The 22,971-nt window shown below is 48.4% G+C and overlaps 1 long non-coding RNA gene across 1 annotated transcript in view; it reads right to left on the bottom strand.

Annotated features, from left to right (window-relative positions):
- Positions 1-21,704, bottom strand: part of LOC132206701 (uncharacterized) — a 175,148-nt gene extending 153,444 nt beyond the window's left edge. Inside the window, exons 1-2 of the long non-coding RNA XR_009443104.1 lie at positions 21,631-21,704; positions 17,101-17,213 (exon numbers count right to left, since the gene is read on the bottom strand). This is a non-coding gene — a long non-coding RNA (uncharacterized LOC132206701). The remainder of the gene's footprint in view (positions 1-17,100; positions 17,214-21,630) is intronic.
- Between the last annotated feature and the right edge of the window lie 1,267 nt (positions 21,705-22,971).

The raw sequence follows: 22,971 nt of genomic DNA, 5'->3' as shown, positions 1-22,971 counted from the left end.
CCATTTCCAACAGACACTGCATCCCATTTCAGTCAGTCACTGCATCCCATTTCCCTCAGTCACTGCATACCATTTCCTTCAGTCACTGCATCCCATTTCCCTCAGTCACTGCATCCCATTTCACTCAGTCACTGCATCCCATTTCCCTCAGTCAGTGCATTCCATGTCCCTCAGTCACTGCATCCCATGTCCCACAGTCACTGCATGTCATTTCACTCAGTCACTGCATCCCACTTCACTCAGTCAGTGCGTCCCTTTTCGGTCAGGCACTGTCTCCCATTTCCCTCAGTCACTGCACCCCAAGCCCGCTCGGGCACCGATTCCCCATTAACTCAGTCACTCCTTCCCAGTACCTCTGTCACAGCATCCCATGTCCCTCAGTCAGTGCATCCCATGTCCCTCAGTCGGTGCATCCCATGTCCCTCAGTCGGTGCATCCCATGTCCCTCAATCACTGCATCCCATGTCCCTCAGTCACTGCATCCCATTTCCGTCAGTCACCGCATCCCATTTCCGTCAGTCACTGCATACCATTTCCATCAGTCACTGCATCCCAGTTCACTCAGTCTTGGCATCTCATTTCCCTCAGTCACTGCAGCCCATTTCCCTCAGTCACTGCATCCCATTTCCCTCAGTCACTGCATCCCATTTCCCTCAGTCACTGCATCCCATTTCCCTCAGTCACTGCAACGCATTTCACTCAGTCACTGCATCACATTTCACTCAGTCACTGCATCACATTTCACTCAATCACTGCATCCCATGTCCCACATTCACTGCACCCCATTTCCATCAGTCACTGTTTCCCGTATCTCTCAGACGCTGTATTCAATTTCCCACACTCACTGCATCCCATTCCCCTCAGTCACTGCATGCCATTACCCTGAGTCACAGTATGCCATTTCCCACAGTCACTGCATCCCATTTCCCTCATTCACTGCATCCCATTTCAATCAGTCACTGCATCCCATCTCCCTCAGTCACTGCACTCCAAGTCCCTCAGTCACTGCATCCCATGTCCCTCAGTCACTGCATCCCATGTCCCTCAGTCACTGCATCCAATTGTCCTCAGTCACTGCATCCCACTTCATTCAGTCACTGCATCCCATTTCACTCAGTCACTGCATCCCATTTCACTCAGTCACTGCATCCCATTTCACTCAGACACTTCAACACATTTCACTCACTGACTGCATCCCATTTCCGTCAGTCACTGCATCCCATTTCCCTCAGTCACTGCATCCCTTTTCACTCAGTCACTGCATCCCATTACCCTCAGTTACTGCATCCCATTTCACTCAGTCACTGCATCCCATTACCCTCAGTCACTGCATCCCATTACCTTCAGTCGCAGGATCCCATTTCCAAAAGACACTGCATCCCATTTCCGTCAGTCACTGCATCCCATTGTCCTCAGTCACTGCATCCCATTTCACTCAGTCACTGCATCATATTACCCTCAGTTACTGCATCCCATTTCACTCAGTCACTGCATCCCATTACCCTCAGTCACTGCATCCCATTACCTTCAGTCGCAGGATCCCATTTCCAAAAGACACTGCATCCCATTTCCGTCAGTCACTGCATCCCATTTCCCTCAGTCACTGCGTACCATTTCCTTCAGTCACTGCATCCCAGTTCACTCAGTCTCGGCATCCCATTCCCCTCAATCACTGCATTCCATTGTCCTCAGTCACTGCATCCCATTGTCCTCAGTCACTGCATCCCATTTCCCTCAGTCACTGCATCCCATTCCCGTCAATCGCTGCATCCCATTGTCCTCAGTCACTGCATCCCGTTGTCCTCAGTCACTGCATCCCATTGTCCTCAGTCACTGCATCCCATTGTCCTCATTCACTGCTTCCCATTTCACTCAGTCACTGCATCCCATTTCCCTCAGTCACTGCATACCATTTCCTTCAGTCACCGCATCCCATTGTCCTCAGTCACTGCATCCCATTTCACTCAGTCACTGCATCCCATTCCACTCAGCCACTGCATCACAGTTCACTCAGTGACTGAATCACAGTTCACTCAGTCACAGCATCCCATTTCCATCAGTCAGTGCATCCCATTTCCCACAGTCACTGCATCTCCGTTCCTCAATCACTGCATGTCATTTCACTCAGTCTCTGCAGCCCATTTCACCTCAGTCACTGCATCCCATTTCCCTCAGTCACTGCATCCCATTTCCCTCAGTCACTGCATCCCATTTCCCTCAGTCACTGCATCCCATTTCCCTCAGTCAGTGCATCCCATGTCCCTCAGTCTCTGCATCCCATTTCCGTCAGTCACCGCATCCCATTTCCGTCTGTCACCGCATCCCATTTCCATCAGTCACTGCATCCCAATTCACTCAGTCTTGGCATCTCATTTCCCTCAGTCACTGCATCCCATTTCCCTCAGTCACTGCATCCCATTTCCCTCAGTCACTGCATCGCATTTCACTCAGTCACTGCATCCCATTACCCTGAGTCACAGTATGCCATTTCCCACAGTCACTGAATCCCATTTCCCTCATTCACTGCATCCCATTTCAATCAGTCACTGCATCCCATCTCCCTCAGTCACTGCATCCCATGTCCCTCAGTCACTGCATCCCATTGTCCTCAGTCACTGCATCCCACGTCATTCAGTCACTGCATCCCATTTCACTCAGTCACTTCAACACATTTCACTCACTGACTGCATCCCATTTCCGTCAGTCACTGCATCCCATTTCCCTCAGTCACTGCATCCCTTTTCAACAGTCACTGCAACGCATTTCACTCAGTCACTGCATCGCATTTCACTCAGTCACTGCATCCCATTACCCTCAGTCACTGCATCCCATTACCCTCAGTCACTGTATCCCATTACCTTCAGTCGCAGGATCCCATTTCCAACAGACACTGCATACCATTTCCTTCAGTCACTGCATCCCAGTTCACTCAGTCTCGGCATCTCATTTCCCTCAGTCACTGCATCCCATTTCCCTCAGTCACTGCATCCCATGTCCCTCAGTCACTGCATCCGACGTCCCTCATTCACTGCATCCCACGTCCCTCAGTCACTGCATCCCATTTCCCTCAGTCATTGCATCCCATGTCCCTCAGTAACTGCATCCCATGTCCCACAGTCACTGCATGTCATTTCACTCAGTCACTGCATCCCATTTCACTCAGTCAGTGCGTCCCTTTTCGGTCAGGCACTGTCTCCCATTTCCCTCAGTCACTGCACCCCAAGCCCGCTCGGGCACTGATTCCCTATTAACTCAGTTACTCCTTCCCAGTACCTCTGTCACTGCATCCCATGTCCCTCAGTCACTGCATCCCATGTCCCTCAGTCACTGCATCCCATGTCCCTCAGTCACTGCATCTCATTTCACTCAGTCACTGCATCCCATTCCACTGAGCCACTGCATCACAGTTCACTCAGTGACTGAATCATAGTTCACTCAGTCACTGCATCCCATTGTCCTCAGTCACTGCATCCCATTTCCATCAGTCAGTGCATCCCATTTCCCACAGTCACTGCATCTCCGTTCCTCAATCACTGCATGTCATTTCACTCAGTCTCTGCAGCCCATTTCACCTCAGTCACTGCATCCCATTACCATCAGTCACTACATCCTATTTCCCTCAGTCACTGCATCCCAGTACGCTCAGTCACTGCATCCCATTTCCATCAGTCTTGGCATCTCATTTCCCTCAGTCACTGCAGCCCATTTCCCTCAGTCACTGCATCGCATTTCACTCAGTCACTGCATCACATTTCACTCAGTCACTGCATCACATTTCACTCAATCACTGCATCCCATGTCCCACATTCACTGCATCCCATTTCCATCAGTCACTGTTTCCCCTATCTCTCAGACGCTGTATTCAATTTCCCACACTCACTGCATGCATTCCCCTCAGTCACTGCATCCCATTACCCTGAGTCACAGTATGCCATTTCCCACAGTCACTGCATCTTCTTTCCCTCAGTCACTGTTTCCCATTTCCCTCAATCACTGCATCCCATCTCCCTCAGTCACTGCATCCCATGTCCCTCAGTCACTGCATCCCATTTCCCTCAGTCACTGCATCCCATTTCCCTCAGTCACTGCATCCCATTTCCCTCAGTCACTGCATCCCATTGTCCTCAGTCACTGCATCCCATTACCCTCAGTCACTGCATCCCATTACCCTCAGTCACTGCATCTCATTTCCCTCAGTCACTGCATCCCATTTCCCTCAGTCACTGCATCCCATTTCCCTCAGTCACTGCATCCCATTTCCCTCAGTCACTGCATCCCATTTCAAGCAGTCACTGCATCCCATTTCAAGCAGTCACTGCATCCCATTTCATTCAGCCTCTGCATCACATTTAACTCAGTCACTGCAACCCATTTCCCTCAGTCACTGCATCCCACTTCACTCAATCACTGCAGGCCATTTCACTCATTGACTGCATCCTATTTCACTCTGACGCCGCGTCCCGTTTCCCTCAGTCACTGCATCCCATTACCGTCCGTCACTCCATCCAATTACTGTCAGTCACTGCATCCCATTTTGATCAGGCACTGCATCCTATTACACTCAGTCACTGCATCCATTTGACACAGTCACTGTATCCCATTTCCCTCAGTCACTGCATCCCATTTCCACCAATTACTGCATCCCATTTCACTCAGCCACTGCATCACATTTCACTCAGCCACTGCATCCCATTTCACTCGGCCACCGCATCCTAGATCACACAGTCACTGCATTACAGTTCACACAGACACTGCAGCCCATTTCACACTGTCACTGCATCCCATTTCACCGAGTCACTGCATCCCATTTCACTCAGTCACTGCATCTCATTCCCCTCAGTCACTGCATCCCATTACCCGGAGTCACAGTATCCCATTTCCCACAGACACTGCATCTCCTTTCCCTCAGTCACTGCATCTGCTTTCCCTCAGTCACGGCATCTCCTTTCCCTCAGTCACGGCATCCCATTTCACTCAGTCACTGCATCCCATTTCACTCAGTCACTGCATCCCATTAAACAGAGACAGTAAATCCCATTCAATTGAGACAGTGCATCCATTTCCCTCAGTCACTGCAGCCCATTTCACTCAGTCACTGCAACCCATTTCCACAGTCACTGCATCTCCGTTCCATCAGTCACAGCATCCCATTTCCATGAGTCACTGTATCGCATTCCCCTCAGTCACTGCATCGCATTCCCCTCAGTCACTGCATCGCATTCCCCTCAGTCAGTGCATCGCATTTCCATCAGTCATGCATCCCATTTAGCTCAGTCACTGCATCCCATTTCACTCAGTCACTGCATCCAATGTCACTCAGTCACTGCATCCCATGTCCCTCAGTCACTGCATCCCATGTCCCTCAGTCACTGCATCCCATGTCCCTCAGTCACTGCATCCCATGTCCCTCAGTCACTGCATCCCGTTTCCCTCAGTTACTGCGTCACATTTCCATCAGACACTGCAGCTCATGTCACTCAGTCACTGCATCCCATTTCCATCAGTCACTGCAGCTCATGTCACTCTGTCACTGCATCACATTTCCATCAGACACTGCATCTCAATTCACTCATACATTGCATCCCATTTCACGCAGTCACTGCATCCCATTCCACTCAGTCACTGCATCCGATTTCACTCAGTCAGTGCGTCACATTTCACTCAGGCACTGTATCCCATTTCCCTAAGTCACTGCACCCCAAGCCCGCACGGGCACTGCATTCCTATTAACTCCGTCACTCCTTCCCAGTACCTCAGTCACTGCATCACATTTCACTCAGTCACTGCATCCCATTTCACTCAGTCACTGCATCCATTTCCGTCAGTCACTGCATCCCATTACCCTCAGTCGCAGCATCCCATTTCCCACAGACACTGCATTTCCTTTCCCTAAGTCAGTGCATCTCATTTCCACCAGTCACTGCATCCCATTTCTCACAGCCACTGCATCCCATTTCACATAGCCACTGCATCCCATTTCACACAGCCACTGCATCCCATTTCGCTCAATGCTTCACTTTACACTCAGTCAGAGCATCCCATTTCCATCCATCACCGCGTCCCATTTCCTCAGTCACTGCATCTCCTTTCCACAGTCACGGCAATCCCATTTCAATCAGTCACTGCATCTCCTTTGCATCAGTCACTGCATCCCAATTCCCAGTCACTGCGTCCCATTTCCCTCAGTCACTGCGTCCCATTTCCCTCAGTCACTGCATCACATTTCCCTCAGTCACTGCATCCCATTCCCCTCAGTCACTGCATCCCATTCCCCTCAGTCACTGCATCCCATTGTCCTCAGTCACTGCATCCCATTGCCCTCAGTCACTGCATCCCATTGCCCTCAGTCACTGCATCCCATTGCCCTCAGTCACTGCATCCCATTGTCCTCAGTCACTGCATCCCATTTCACTCAGTCACTGCATCCCATTGTCCTCAGTCACTGCATCCCATTGCCCTCAGTCACTGCATCCCATTGTCCTCATTCACTGCATCCCATTTCACTCAGTCACTGCATCCCATTACCCTCAGTCACTGCATCCCATTACCCTCAGTCACTGCATCCCATTACGTTCAGTCGCAGGATCCCATTTCCGTCAGTCACTGCATCCCATTTCCGTCAGTCACTGCATCCCATTTCCCTCAGTCACTGCATACCATTTCCTTCAGTCACTGCATCCCAGTTCACTCAGTCTCAGCATCTCATTTCCCTCAGTCACTGCATCCCATTTCCCTCAGTCACTGCATCCCATTGTCCTCAGTCACTGCATCCCATTGTCCTCAGTCACTGCATCCCATTGCCCTCAGTCACTGCATCCCATTGCCCTCAGTCACTGCATCCCATTGTCCTCAGTCACTGCATCCCATTGCCCTCAGTCACTGCATCCCATTGTCCTCAGTCACTGCATCCCATTGTCCTATTTCACTGCATCCCATTGTCCTCATTCACTGCATCCCATTGTCCTCATTCACTGCTTCCCATTTCACTCAGTCACTGCATCCCATTTCCCTCAGTCACTGCATACCATTTCCTTCAGTCACTGCATCCCAGTTCACTCAGTCTCGGCATCTCATTTCCCTCAGTCACTGCATCCCATTTCCCTCAGTCACTGAATCCCACGTCCCTCAGTCACTGCATCCCATTTCACTCAGTCACTGCATCCCATTTCCCTCAGTCAGTGCATCCCATGTGCCTCAGTCACTGCATCCCATGTCCCTCAGTCACTGCATCCCATGTCCCACAGTCACTGCATGTCATTTCACTCAGTCACTGCATCCCATTTCACTCAGTCAGTGCGTCCCTTTTCGGTCAGGCACTGTCTCCCATTTCCCTCAGTCACTGCACCCCAAGCCCGCTCGGGCACTGATTCCCTATTAACTCAGTCACTCCTTCCCAGTACCTCTGTCACAGCATCCCATGTCCCTCAGTCAGTGCATCCCATGTCCCTCAGTCAGTGCATCCCATGTCCCTCAGTCACTGCATCCCATTTCCGTCAGTCACCGCATCCCATTTCCGTCAGTCACCGCATCCCATTTCCATCAGTCACTGCATCCCAGTTCACTCAGTCTTGGCATCTCATTTCCCACAGTCACTGCATCCCATTTCCCTCAGTCACTGCATCCCATTTCCCTCAGTCACTGCATCCCATTTCCCTCAGTCACTGCATCGCATTTCACTCAGTCACTGCATCCCATTACCCTGAGTCACAGTATGCCATTTCCCACAGTCACTGAATCCCATTTCCCTCATTCACTGCATCCCATTTCAATCAGTCACTGCATCCCATCTCCCTCAGTCACTGCACTCCAAGTCCCTCAGTCACTGCATCCCATGTCCCTCAGTCACTGCATCCCATTGTCCTCAGTCACTGCATCCCACTTCATTCAGTCACTGCATCCCATTTCACTCAGTCACTTCAACACATTTCACTCACTGACTGCATCCCATTTCCGTCAGTCACTGCATCCCATTTCCCTCAGTCACTGCATCCCTTTTCAACAGTCACTGCATCGCATTTCACTCAGTCACTGCATTGCATTTCACTCAGTCACTGCATCCCATTACCCTCAGTCACTGCATCCCATTACCCTCAGTCACTGTATCCCATTACCTTCAGTCGCAGGATCCCATTTCCAACAGACACTGCATACCATTTCCTTCAGTCACTGCATCCCAGTTCACTCAGTCTCGGCATCTCATTTCCCTCAGTCACTGCATCCCATTTCCCTCAGTCACTGCATCCCGTGTCCCTCAGTCACTGCATCCCACGTCCCTCATTCACTGCATCCCACGTCCCTCAGTCACTGCATCCCATTTCCCTCAGTCACTGCATCCCATGTCCCTCAGTCACTGCATCCCATGTCCCACAGTCACTGCATGTCATTTCACTCAGTCACTGCATCCCATTTCACTCAGTCAGTGCGTCCCTTTTCGGTCAGGCACTGTCTCCCATTTCCCTCAGTCACTGCACCCCAAGCCCGCTCGGGCACTGATTCCCTATTAACTCAGTTACTCCTTCCCAGTACCTCTGTCACTGCATCCCATGTCCCTCAGTCACTGCATCCCATGTCCCTCAGTCACTGCATCTCATTTCACTCAGTCACTGCATCCGATTCCACTCAGCCACTGCATCACAGTTCACTCAGTGACTGAATCATAGTTCACTCAGTCACTGCATCCCATTGTCCTCAGTCACTGCATCCCATTTCCATCAGTCAGTGCATCCCATTTCCCACAGTCACTGCATCTCCGTTCCTCAATCACTGCATGTCATTTCACTCAGTCTCTGCAGCCCATTTCACCTCAGTCACTGCATCCCATTACCATCAGTCACTACATCCCATTACCCTCAGTCACTGCATCCCAGTACGCTCAGTCACTGCATCCCAGTACGCTCAGTCACTGCATCCCAGTACGCTCAGATACTGCATCCCATATCCCTCAGTCACTGCATCGCGTTACCCTCAGTCACTGCATCGCGTTACCCTCAGTCACTGCATCACATTACCCTCAGCCAGAGCATCCCATTTCCCACATTCACTGCATCTCCTTTCCCTCAGTCAATGCTTCACATTCCACTGAGTCACTGCATCCCATTCCACAGTGTCACAGCATCCCATTTCACTCAGTGAGTGCAACCCATTACCCTCAGTCACTGCATCCCATTTCTCTCAGTCACTGCATCTCATTTCACTCAGTCACTGCATCCCATTAACTTCAGTCGCAGGATCCCATTTCAAACAGACACTGCATCCCATTTCCGTCAGTCACTGCATCCTATTTCCCTCAGTCACTGCATCCCATTTTCATCAGTCACTGCATCCCATTTCCATCAGTCTTGGCATCTCATTTCCCTCAGTCACTGCAGCCCATTTCCCTCAGTCACTGCATCGCATTTCACTCAGTCACTCATCACATTTCACTCAGTCACTGCATCACATTTCACTCAATCACTGCATCCCATGTCCCACATTCACTGCATCCCATTTCCATCAGTCACTGTTTCCCCTATCTCTCAGACGCTGTATTCAATTTCCCACACTCACTGCATGCATTCCCTTCAGTCACTGCATCCCATTACCCTGAGTGACAGTATGCCATTTCCCACAGTCACTGCATCTTCTTTCCCTCAGTCACTGTATCCCATTTCCCTCAATCACTGCATCCCATCTCCCTCAGTCACTGCATCCCATTGTCCTCAGTCACTGCATCCCATTTCACTCAGTCACTGCATCCCATTTCCCTCAGAAACTGCATCCCATTTCCCTCAGAAACTGCATCCCATTTCCCTCAGACACTGCATTGCGTTACCCTCAGTCACTGCATCACATTACCCTCAGCCAGAGCATCCCATTTCCCACATTCACTGCATCTCCTTTCCCTCAGTCAATGCTTCACATTCCGCTGAGTCACTGCATCTCATTCCACAGTGTCACAGCATCCCATTTCACTCAGTGACTGCAACCCATTACCCTCAGTCACTGCATCCCATTTCACTCAGTCACTGCATCCCATTAACTTCAGTCGCAGGATCCCATTTCAAATAGACACTGCATCCCATTTCCGTCAGTCACTGCATCCTATTTCCCTCAGTCACTGCATCCCATTTTCATCAGTCACTGCATCCCATTTCCATCAGTCTTGGCATCTCATTTCCCTCAGTCACTGCAGCCCATTTCCCTCAGTCACTGCATCGCATTTCACTCAGTCACTGCATCACATTTCACTCAGTCACTGCATCACATTTCACTCAATCACTGCATCCCATGTCCCACATTCACTGCATCCCAATTCCATCAGTCACTGTTTCCCCTATCTCTCAGACGCTGTATTCAATTTCCCACACTCACTGCATGCATTCCCCTCAGTCACTGCATCCCATTACCCTGAGTCACAGTATGCCATTTCCCACAGTCACTGCATCTTCTTTCCCTCAGTCACTGTATCCCATTTCCCTCAATCACTGCATCCCATCTCCCTCAGTCACTGCATCCCATTGTCCTCAGTCACTGCATCCCATTTCACTCAGTCACTGCATCCCATTTCACTCAGTCACTGCAACACATTTCACTCAGTCACTGCAACACATTTCACTCACTGACTGCATCCCATTTCCGTCAGTCACTGCATCCCATTTCCCTCAGTCACTGCATCCCATTTCCAACAGTCACTGCATCCCATTTCCCTCAGTCACTGCATCTCATTTCACTCAGTCACTGCATCACATTTCACTCAGTCACTGCATCACATTTCACTCAATCACTGCATCCCATGTCCCACACTCACTGCGTCCCATTCCCCTCAGTCACTGCATCCCATTACCCTGAGTCACAGTATGCCATTTCCCACAGTCACTGCACCTCCTTTCCCTCTGTCACTGCATCCCATGTCCCTCAGTCACTGCATCCCATGTCCCTCAGTCACTCCTACCCAGTACCTCAGTCACTGCATCGCATTTCCCTCAGTTACTGCGTCACATTTCCATCAGACATTGCAGCTCATGTCACTCTGTCACTGCATCCCATTTCCATCAGTCACTGCAGCTCATGTCACTCTGTCACTGCATCACATTTCCATCAGACACTGCATCTCATTTCACTCATTCACTGCATCCCATTTCACGCAGTCACTGCATCCCATTCCACTCAGTCACTGCATCCGATTTCACTCAGTCAGTGCGTCACATTTCACTCAGGCACTGTATCCCATTTCCCTAAGTCACTGCACCCCAAGCCCGCACGGGCACTGCATCCCTATCAACTCAGTCACTCCTTCCCAGTACCTCAGTCACTGCATCTCATTTCCCTCAGTCACTGCATCCCATTTCCCTCAGTCACTGCATCCCATTTCCCTCAGTCACTGCATCACATTTCACTCAATCACTGCATCCCATGTCCCACATTCACTGCACCCCATTTCCATCAGTCACTGTTTCCCGTATCTCTCAGACGCTGTATGCAATTTCCCACACTCACTGCATCCCATTCCCCTCAGTCACTGCATCCCATTACCGAGTCACAGTATGCCATTTCCCACAGTCACTGAATCCCATTTCCCTCATTCACTGCATCCCATTTCAATCAGTCACTGCATCCCATGTCCCTCAGTCACTGCATCCCATGTCACTCAGTCACTGCATCCCATGGTCCTCAGTCACTGCATCCCACTTCATTCAGTCGCTGCATCCCATTTCACTTAGTCACTGCATCCCATTTCACTCAGTCACTTCAACACATTTCACTCACTGACTGCATCCCATTTCCCTCAGTCACTGCATCCCATTTCCCTCAGTCACTGCATCCCTTTTCAACAGTCACTGCATCGCATTTCACTCAGTCACTGCATCGCATTTCACTCAGTCACTGCATCGCATTTCACTCAGTCACTGCATCCCATTACCCTCAGTCACTGCATCCCATTACCCTCAGTCACTGCATCCCATTACCTTCAGTCGCAGGATCCCATTTCCAACAGACACTGCATACCATTTCCTTCAGTCACTGCATCCCAGTTCACTCAGTCTCGGCATCTCATTTCCCTCAGTCACTGCATCCCATTTCCCTCAGTCACTGCATCCCATTTCCCTCAGTCACTGCATCCCATGTCCCTCAGTCTCTGCATCCCATGTCCCTCATTCACTGCATCCCACGTCCCTCAGTCAGTGCATCCCATGTCCCTCAGTCACTGCATCCCATGTCCCACAGTCACTGCATGTCATTTCACTCAATCACTGCATCCCATTTCACTCAGTCAGTGCGTCCCTTTTCGGTCAGGCACTGTCTCCCATTTCCCTCAGTCACTGCACCCCAAGCCCGCTCGGGCACTGATGCCCTATTAACTCAGTCACTCCTTCCCAGTACCTCTGTCACTGCATCCCATGTCCCTCAGTCAGTGCATCCCATGTCCCTCAGTCAGTGCATCCCATGTCCCTCAGTCACTGCATCTCATTTCACTCAGTCACTGCATCTCATTTCACTCAGTCACTGCATCCCATTCCACTCAGCCACTGCATCACAGTTCACTCAGTGACTGAATCACAGTTCACTCAGTCACTGCATCCCATTTCCATCAGTCAGTGCATCCCATTTCCCACAGTCACTGCATCTCCGTTCCTCAATCACTGCATGTCATTTCACTCAGTCTCTGCAGCCCATTTCACCTCAGTCACTGCATCCCATTACCATCAGTCACTACATCCCATTACCCTCAGTCACTGCATCCCAGTACGCTCAGTCACTGCATCCCAGTACGCTCAGTCACAGCATCCCATTTCCCTCAGAAACTGCATCCCATTTCCCTCAGACACTGCATTGCGTTACCCTCAGTCACTGCATCACATTACCCTCAGCCAGAGCATCCCATTTCCCACATTCACTGCATCTCCTTTCCCTCAGTCAATGCTTCACATTCCGCTGAGTCACTGCATCTCATTCCACAGTGTCGCAGCATCCCATTTCACTCAGTGACTGCAACCCATTACCCTCAGTCACTGCATCCCATTTCACTCAGTCACTGCATCCCATTAACTTCAGTCGCAGGATCCCATTTCAAACAGACACTGCATCCCATTTCCGTCAGTCACTGCATCCTATTTCCCTCAGTCACTGCATCCCATTTTCATCAGTCACTGCATCCCATTTCCATCAGTCTTGGCATCTCATTTCCCTCAGTCACTGCAGCCCATTTCCCTCAGTCACTGCATCGCATTTCACTCAGTCACTGCATCACATTTCACTCAGTCACTGCATCACATTTCACTCAATCACTGCATCCCATGTCCCACATTCACTGCATCCTATTTCCATCAGTCACTGTTTCCCCTATCTCTCAGACGCTGTATTCAATTTCCCACACTCACTGCATGCATTCCCCTCAGTCACTGCATCCCATTACCCTGAGTCACAGTATGCCGTTTCCCACAGTCACTGCATCTTCTGTCCCTCAGTCACTGTTTCCCATTTCCCTCAATCACTGCATCCCATCTCCCTCAGTCACTGCATCCCATGTTCCTCAGTCACTGCATCCCATTTCCCTCAGTCACTGCATCCCATTTCCCTCAGTCACTGCATCCCATTTCACTCAGTCACTGCATCACATTTAACTCAGTCACTGCATCCCATTTCCCTCAGTCACTGCATCCCATTGTCCTCAGTCACTGCATCCCATTACCCTCAGTCACTGCATCCCATTACCCTCAGTCACTGCATCCCATTACCCTCAGTCACTGCATCCCACTTCACTCAGTCGCTGCATCCCATTTCACTCAGTCACTGCATCCCATTAACTTCAGTCGCAGGATCCCATTTCAAACAGACACTGCATCTCATTTCCCTCAGTCACTGCATCCCATTTCCCTCAGTCACTGCATCCCATTTCCCTCAGTCACTGCATCCCATTTCCCTCAGTCACTGCATCCCATTTCAAGCAGTCACTGCATCCCATTTCAAGCAGTCACTGCATCCCATTTCATTCAGCCTCTGCATCACATTTAACTCAGTCACTGCAACCCATTTCCCTCAGTCACTGCATCCCACTTCACTCAATCACTGCAGGCCATTTCACTCATTGACTGCATCCTATTTCACTCTGACGCTGCGTCCCGTTTCCCTCAGTCACTGCATCCCATTACCGTCCGTCACTCCATCCAATTACTGTCAGTCACTGCCTCCCATTTTGATCAGTCACTGCATCCCATTACACTCAGTCACTGCATCCATTTGACACAGTCACTGTATCCCATTTCCCTCAGTCACTGCATCCCATTTCCACCAATTACTGCATCCCATTTCACTCAGCCACTGCATCACATTTCACTCAGCCACTGCATCCCATTTCACTCGGCCACCGCATCCTAGATCACACAGTCACTGCATTACAGTTCACACAGACACTGCAGCCCATTTCACACAGTCACTGCATCCCATTTCACCGAGTCACTGCATCCCATTTCACTCAGTCACTGCATCTCATTCCCCTCAGTCACTGCATCCCATTACCCGGAGTCACAGTATCCCATTTCCCACAGACACTGCATCTCCTTTCCCTCAGTCACTGCATCTGCTTTCCCTCAGTCACGGCATCTCCTTTCCCTCAGTCACGGCATCCCATTTCACTCAGTCACTGCATCCCATTTCACTCAGTCACTGCATCCCATTAAACAGAGACAGTAAATCCCATTCAATTGAGACAGTGCATCCATTTCCCTCAGTCACTGCAGCCCATTTCACTCAGTCACTGCAACCCATTTCCACAGTCACTGCATCTCCGTTCCATCAGTCACAGCATCCCATTTCCATGAGTCACTGTATCGCATTCCCCTCAGTCACTGCATCGCATTCCCCTCAGTCACTGCATCGCATTCCCCTCAGTCACTGCATCGCATTCCCCTCAGTCAGTGCATCGCATTTCCATCAGTCATGCATCCCATTTAGCTCAGTCACTGCATCCCATTTCACTCAGTCACTGCATCCAATGTCACTCAGTCACTGCATCCCAGGTCACTCAGTCACTGCGTCCCATTTCAGACAGTCACTGCATATCCTTTCCTCAGTCACTGCATCCCATTTCACGAAGTCACTGCTGCCCATTTCACTCAGTCACTGTGGCCCATTTAACAGTCACTGCATCCCATTTCCACAGTCACTGCATCCCATTCCCCTCAGACACAGCATGCTATTTCCCACAGTCACCGCATCTCCTTTCCTCTGTTACTGCATCCCATTTCACTCAGTAAGGGCAGCGCATTTCACTCATTCACTGCATCCCAGTGCACTCAGTCACTGGATCCCATTTCCATCAGACACTGCATCCCATTTCCCTCAGTCACAGCACCCCTTTTTCCACAGTCAGTTCATCTCCTTTCCTCAGTCACTGCATCCCATTTCACTCAGTCACCGCAACCCATTTCGCACAGTCACTGCAGCCCACTTCACGCAGTCACTGAATCACATTTGTTGTTCTCACTTGAATGCAATGGTCATGAATCTCCTCCAATGGCTGGTCATGTATTTCCAATGCAAAATTTTACCAAGTTTTGATTTTCAATTTTGATTACATGTGTCTCCTCTATTCTATAAGATGCTGCAATAAACTCAAATTTGACGAATCATAATTCAACCACCATTACCTACAGAGTTAATTTCATCAAACAGATCCAATTAGAATTGTCACATTCCCAAATCCTGATTCAAGTTTTTCTAACTATGGGCCACGTGGTTAAGAAAAAAGACACTTAGAATCAGAGAGATGTACAGTCGGGAAACAGATCCTTTGGCACAATTTGTCTATGTTGACCAGATATCCTAAATTAATTTAGTCCCATTTGCCAGCATTTGGCCCATATTCCTCTCAACCCATCCTATTCATATACCCATCCACATGCCTTTTAAACGTACAAGCCTCCACCACTTCCTCTGGCAGCTCACTCCATACATGCACCACTATGAAAAAAATCCGGTCCATTTTAAATCTTCCCTCTCTCATTTTTAACCTATTCCCTCCAGTTTCGGCTTCCAGCAATCCGGGGAAAAGATCTTGGCTGGTCGCTCTATCCACGTCCCTCGTAATTGTATAAACTTCTATATGGTCAGCCCTGAACTCCAAAGTTCCAAGAAATAGCTGCCTGTTCAAGCCCACGGTATACCTCCAACCTCCGATGCTGGTAACATCCTTGTAGAGCTTTCCTGAACCCTTTCATGTTTACAACATAGAACAATACAGCGCAGAACAGGCCCTTCGGCCCTCAATGTTGCGCCGACATCCTTCCTCTCGCAAGGAGACCAAAATCGATTGCAGTATTCCAAAAGCAGCCGAACCAACGTCCTACGTGGCTGCTAAGTGATCTCCCAACTCCTATCCTCAATGCACTGACCGATAAAGGCGAGCACACCAAATGTCTCCTTCATATCCTTTCTACCGGTGGCTGTACTTTGATGGAAATACGAAACTGCACTCCAGCGTCTCTTTATTAAGCAACACTCCCCACAACCTTCAGTGTAAACGTGCTGCCCTGATTTGCCTTTGCAAAATGTAGCACCTCACATTTGTCAAACCTCAACACCATCTGCCATTCCTCAGTTTATTGGCCCTTGTCAATGTCCCATTGTATTCTGAGGTGACCTTCTTGGCTGGCTCCTACACCTTCAATCATTGGGAAACTTACTAACCACACCTTCTATTTTCATATCCAAATCATTGCATCACTTCAACTCCCCCTCCCACTCCCTGAATGACATGTCCATCCTGGGCCTCTTCCAGTGTCACAACCAAACCACCCAGAAACTGGAGGAGCAGCACCTCATATTCCGCCTTGGGAGCTTCCAACTCAATAGCCTCAATGTGGACTTGGCCACCCTCAAAATCTCCCCACCCGCCAGCCTCATCCTAGTTCCTAGACGAGTTCCTCCCCTCATCCCCGCCTCAATGACCTGTCCGCCTTCTCTCCCACCTATCCACTCCTCCCACCTCACTGACCAAAACCCACCACTGCTTGGAATTATTCTTCTTTTCACACTTCATCAGCTCGATGTTATTTTGAAAATCTATTTTCCAATTGTTGGAAAAAGTGAGATAAAGAGAAGTAAAAGAAGTTACATTCTTACCACTCGGGAAATCTCTGAATATTCTTCTGTTGAAAGGCCGCCAAGGAACGATGCAATTCTTGTGTCAAAAACGCTGTGAGGGAGACATCTTTTTCGGTTCCACTAACTCCACCCTAAGGAAGACAAACCCACGTAACATATCTAGTGACTTAAAACATACTCTATTGTTGCCCAAGGTGGAGAGCTGGATGAACACAGCAGGTCAAGCAGCATCAGAGAAGCAAGAAAGCTGATGTTTCGGAACAAGACCCTACTTCAGAAAATTGGCGCTGGAGAATCTGAGATAACAAGGTGTAGAGCCGGATGATACTGCTTGGCCTGCTGTGTTCATCCAGCTTTACACCTTCTTATCTCAGATTCTCCAGCATCTGCAGTTCCTACTCCCTCTATTGTTGCCCTTTCACTTCACTGAACTAATATGAGCCAGTAGTTTTGTTTAGGCTCGTGTAATCTTACGCTTATTGGCCTGTACAAAATCCAGAATTAATTTTGATCGACTGACGGGAGGAGAGATGAATTTTTTAGAAATTTTTGTTTTCTACCAATTTGCAGAGGGCATCGTGGGCGATTAAAGGACAGTGTTATTATCCTCCAGGTCTGCGGACTGCATCGTTACCAACTTGCCCATTTGCATATACAGACAATATTCATGATGTACCAATGAAACATAATAAACCAATACTGCGTACTAAAAACAACCCTCACATATCAATGGAAATTTAAATATTTATCATAGAGTTTGAAGGATTGAATTCAATGATACAAAGCAAAAACCATTGAAGATGAGTGCAGTTGGTCAGCACTTTTGCCACTAAGTGGAGGTTGGCAGTTTGAGGCCACCCAGGAACAAGCAAGCTCTGTCTAACTCCAAGGGCAGCACGGTGGCTCAGTGGTTAGCACTGCTGACTCACAGCGCCAGGGACCCAGGTTCGATCCCACCGTTGGACGATTTTCTGTGCGGAGTTTGTACATTCTGCCCATGCCTGCATGGGTTCCTGCTGGGTGCTCTGGTTTCCTCCCACAGTCCAAAGATGTGCAGGCTCGGTGTATGGGCCATGCCAAACTTGCCCATTGTGTTTAGGGATGTGTAGATTAGGTGTGTTAGTCATGGGAAATGCAGGGTTACTGAGGAAAGGGTCGGGGGATGAGTCAGGGTGAGATGCTCTTTGGAGGGTGGCCGTGGACTTCTTGGGTCAAAGGGGGCTTGTTTCCACACCGTAGGGATTCTATGATATGGAAGCATCTTTTGAAGTGGACATTCATGGGTATGCTGTAACAGAGACCTTGAAATACTGCACAACAAATATTTGGAACTAGACTGTCAATTCAGACATAGCATCAAAAAAGGTCATGGAAGTTGTCACCGATATAAAGCAGGATTGATGAAAATCCAGCAGGAAATGGTGTCAAAAGGCACAGTATCTTTTATTCATCTCCAGTTATTTTGTCCAAGGCACTGGATGCTGGCAGGATTGAAACATTTAAGAAATGCTTCACAAAACACAAATAAGGACCTGCACATCTTTGAACAATGGGAGGAAACTGCAGCACCTGGCAGAAGCCCCTCGCAGACGCGGGGAGGACGTGTCAATTCCACACAGATAGTTACCCAAGACTGGAATCTCAATTGGCTCCCCAGTGCATGCGCAGCTCTAACCACTGAGCAACTACCTTGCCCAGAAGGGGTTTTATAAGCGCATACATTATTTCCATTAAGACAGATCCAATCCTCTATGTCCAATCAAAATAACATATTGTAGATATCATGACAACAATCATAAATGATTTTGAATAAGTAAATCCAAAAAATTGAAATAGTTTCCAAGCCTAAATACTAGATATGGTGCAGTTAAGATGAATAGCGCAACAACAAAAAGGCCATATTTTATGTGACCATCGGTAACACTTGAAAACTTGCAACAATTCGTCGCCAGTAGTGCTCTGAAGTGGCTTGATGGTGCACTCCTTCAGACACTGGAATGAAACTCCAAAGATCACAAATTCTCCTTCAATACCGTGTTGTAACAGTGACTGCATCAACCTGAGTTTATGGGCCTGACTGGAAACCCACACAACATGCATAAACAAAAAAATAATCTAAGGTGACAGGAGAAAAAAATGTATGTATGTATGCAACGTCTTTGAAAAGCAATTATTTGTTGCGGCTGCAAGCCCATAAGGAATCTCGTTTCGCAGATTATATTCATTTGCACTGCAGGTCATGCCAGTCAGAATCAGTTTTCGTTTCATGACAGATAACTAAAATGTCCATTACAATGAACTTTGGTTGATCAGAAGATTTCAAGTAAGGACTATGTCTTGTGTGAGCTGACGGCATTAGGGGATGGAGAAGGTACATGCACTGCTGGCATCTTGACACCATTGAATGAGCAAGCGTGGACGCAAAGGTTGTAACAGGTAACAATTGTACAGGCAATATCTTTTGAGCTCCTTCCGAGCGGGCCTGTAATACTCGAAAGCTGTGCCAGACCCTCACTTCCTCCACCTTACGTACGCTGCCTTTTCTTTTTGACAAGAAGCACCTCTGTACCCGTCATCCAAGGCTCCTTAATCTTACCCCTTCTTATCTGTCTCAGAGGAACAAATTTATACATCACTCGCAACAACTGCTCCTTGAACAGCCTCCACATGTCTGCTGCGCCCTTTCTGTGGAACAATTGCTCCCAATCTGTACTTCCCAACTCCTGTCTGATAGCATCATAGTTCCCTTGACCCCAGTGAAATATCTTCCCCTGGTAACTGCTCCTTTCACTTTCCATGGCTATGGTAAATGGGAGGCTCTTGCGGTCACTGTCGCCAAAGTGTTCTCCCACCACAAGATCTGACACCTGTCCTGGCTCATCGCCGAGCACCAAATCCAAAATGGCCTCCCCCCTCGTCGGCCTGTCCACATACTGAGTCAGGAAACCCTCCTGAACACACCTGACAAAAACGGCTCCATCCAAACCATCTGCACTAAGGAGGTTTCAATCTATATTGGGAAAGTTGAAGTCACCCATAACAACAACCCTGATACGTTTGCACTTTTCAACAATCTGCCGGCCAATGAGTTCTTCCATCTCCCAACCGCTATTTGGGGTCTGTAGCAAACCCCAAGTGAAGTGACTGCTGCCTTGCTGTTCCGAACTTCCACCCACACTGGCTCAGTCGACAAACCTTCCTTGGCAACCTCAGCCCATACCACCACAGTAGACATGTCCTCAAAGGTTCTTTCAGCCGCCGTTATACTGTCCTTGACCAACAAAGCCACACCTCCCCCTCTTTTACCACCTTCCCAGAACTTAATGAAAGATCTAAACACGAGAACCTGCAACATCCATTCCTGACCCTCCTCTATCCATGCCTCCGAAATGGCCACAACATCGAAGTCCCAGGTACCTATCCAAGCTGCAAGCTCACCTACATTATTCCGGATACTCCCGGCATTAAAGTCGTCACACTTCACTCCAGCTTGCTGTCTACCAGCACACTCCTGTGACAGTGAGGTCCTGACCATGTCCTCCCTACGCTCATCCTCCTGTGTACTGGGACTACAACTCAGTTTCCCATCCCCCTTCTGAGCTAGTTTAAATCCAACCGAATGGCACGAGCCAATTTCCCACCCAGGATATTCGTGCCCCTCTCATTCAAGTGGAGACCGTCCTGTTTGTACAGGTCCCACCTTCCCCAGAATGAGCCCCAATTGTCCATGTACCTGAAACCCTCCCACGGGCACCATCCCTGCAGCCACGTCTTCAGCTGAAATCTCTCCCTGTTCTTTGCCTCGCTATCACGTGGTACGGGTGACAAACCAGAGATGACCACTCTGCTTGTTCTAGCTCTCGGCTTCCACCCTAGCTCCCTCAAATCCTGCCTGACATCCCTATCCCTCTTTCTACCTCTGCCGTTGGTGCCTATGTGGATCACGGCTTGGGGCTGGTCACCCTCTCCCCTCAGGACCCTAAACACACGATCCGAGACATCACAGACCCTGGCACCTGGTAGGCAACACACCAATCGTGAGTCTCTTTCGTTCCCGGCAAATCTTCTATCAGTCCCTCTAACTATTGAGTCCCCAATGACTATCACTCTCTTCCTATCCCCGCTTCCCTTCTGTGCAAGAGAGACAGACTCTGTGCCAGAGACCTGCACCCTACTGCATACCCCTGCTAAGTCATCCCCCGGAACAGTATCCAAAATGGGATAGTTGTTTTTCAGGGGAGCGACCGCAGGGGATTTCAGGGGAACGACCACAGGGGAAGGTTCGTCAAGCTACACCGGGTAAACGTGCATTTTTGGCTGAAGAAACATGTGTTTCAATGTGAGCTAATGGAAGAAGCCATGGAGTCAAAGCTAAACATTTCAACAATAAGACAACCATTCTTAAAAGCAGCATACAGCGTGAAAAAGAAATGAGCTGCTTTAATATCCACTTAAAATTTATGTGGAATATCAGATGGAATTTTCTTATTGACTCCATTGTGCAATCATGTCGAGCTAAAAATGTTAACTGCATTAATTAATACTAACCAGAAACGGACTTTGTTGTAAATGGTTTGACGATTTTCTGTGTCTGGAACATCCCTTTTCCTTCTCCAACGAAGATCGTACCAACCTATGGTACCAAACTGTGAGTCAAACGGATGGGACACGTAATCTTTAAATTTCTCATCAAAACAGTCTAATCGTATGGTTCTGTGCAATAAAAGAGAAAGAATAAACATGTTTCCAACAAATTTGCTGATGTTTACGAACAGAATGCTCAAATTCAAAAAGTTTGGGCTGGCATGTCTGCTTCCTCCAGCCTGTTTAAACTGTTCCATTCAATGTGAAATTTGTGATAAGTTAGAGCACACAGGTCTATGTGATCTGCGCCACCACCTTCTATTAGTCATACATGCTTTCCCCCTCTTCCTGTAATACATTCCTTGAAGTGTTCAATGAGATTTTGATTTTAAATCTTATCGTCATATTCTTTTGATTCTCAAGCATCAATGAATCTGATGTTGCCGCCATTCCATGCAGTGCACAGCACGTCAAACTGGAGTCTTACTCTTGCCATGAGCACTGAGGTAGTATGGGGTCACAACTGTCTCATAGTTCAGAATGAAATTCTACATATAGGGCTATGAAGAGTCATGCAGTTAATTTTATTTGACATGTTATTTCTTTTCTTCACAAATATGCTGGATTTAAAGTGATCTTCACCCTCATTTAAAATGAATTCAATATCCAACCATCTGTAAAACTAGCATATCCAAATTTTAATTTGAGTTCAGTGTTACACAAATATATGACTTTTTCAAAAATTATGTTCGAGTCAACATTAACATTTCATTCCCTGACAACGGGTGAACTTACTTTTAAACTCCAATTTTCCTTCGGTATTAATGGAGAGGTGAGCCTTTTTGCAAGCACCTAAAGGCTGGACCAGTTTATGCTAAAACTTACGGAACTGTAAGTTTCACAAATATGTTCCTATTAAACACTAATTCCTATTGAAGCAGTATGAAGCCAAATTCATTCAACTGGACAGCAAAAACGGTCAAGATTTTAAAAGCAAGCAACTATTTTGAAGTCACTCTTCGAACTAAATTCCATCTTGGTGTGTGAGAGTCCATAGGTTCCTCACTCTCAACGAACCATTCAACTGTCATGCAATTACTCAAACACACAGACAAAAAACATGAATGTTAACAGTCACTAAGATTTTGAGAGTGATTTGGAATTCGTACTCAATACACCCTGGGGAAAATCTGTTCCAATCTGGATAGTACTCACTTATCACCATCCCACCTACCTTCCCTACCACCTCCTCCCCCTCCACACTATTTGTTTCTGAGCTCCCTTCCACCCTCCATTTCTCAGGAA

The sequence above is a fragment of the Stegostoma tigrinum genome, chromosome 41 (genome assembly GCF_030684315.1).
Source record: "Stegostoma tigrinum isolate sSteTig4 chromosome 41, sSteTig4.hap1, whole genome shotgun sequence".
NCBI lineage: Eukaryota > Metazoa > Chordata > Chondrichthyes > Orectolobiformes > Stegostomatidae > Stegostoma > Stegostoma tigrinum.
Note: the sequence above shows the minus strand (reverse complement) of the source record. Positions and strands in the feature narration are given on the sequence as shown.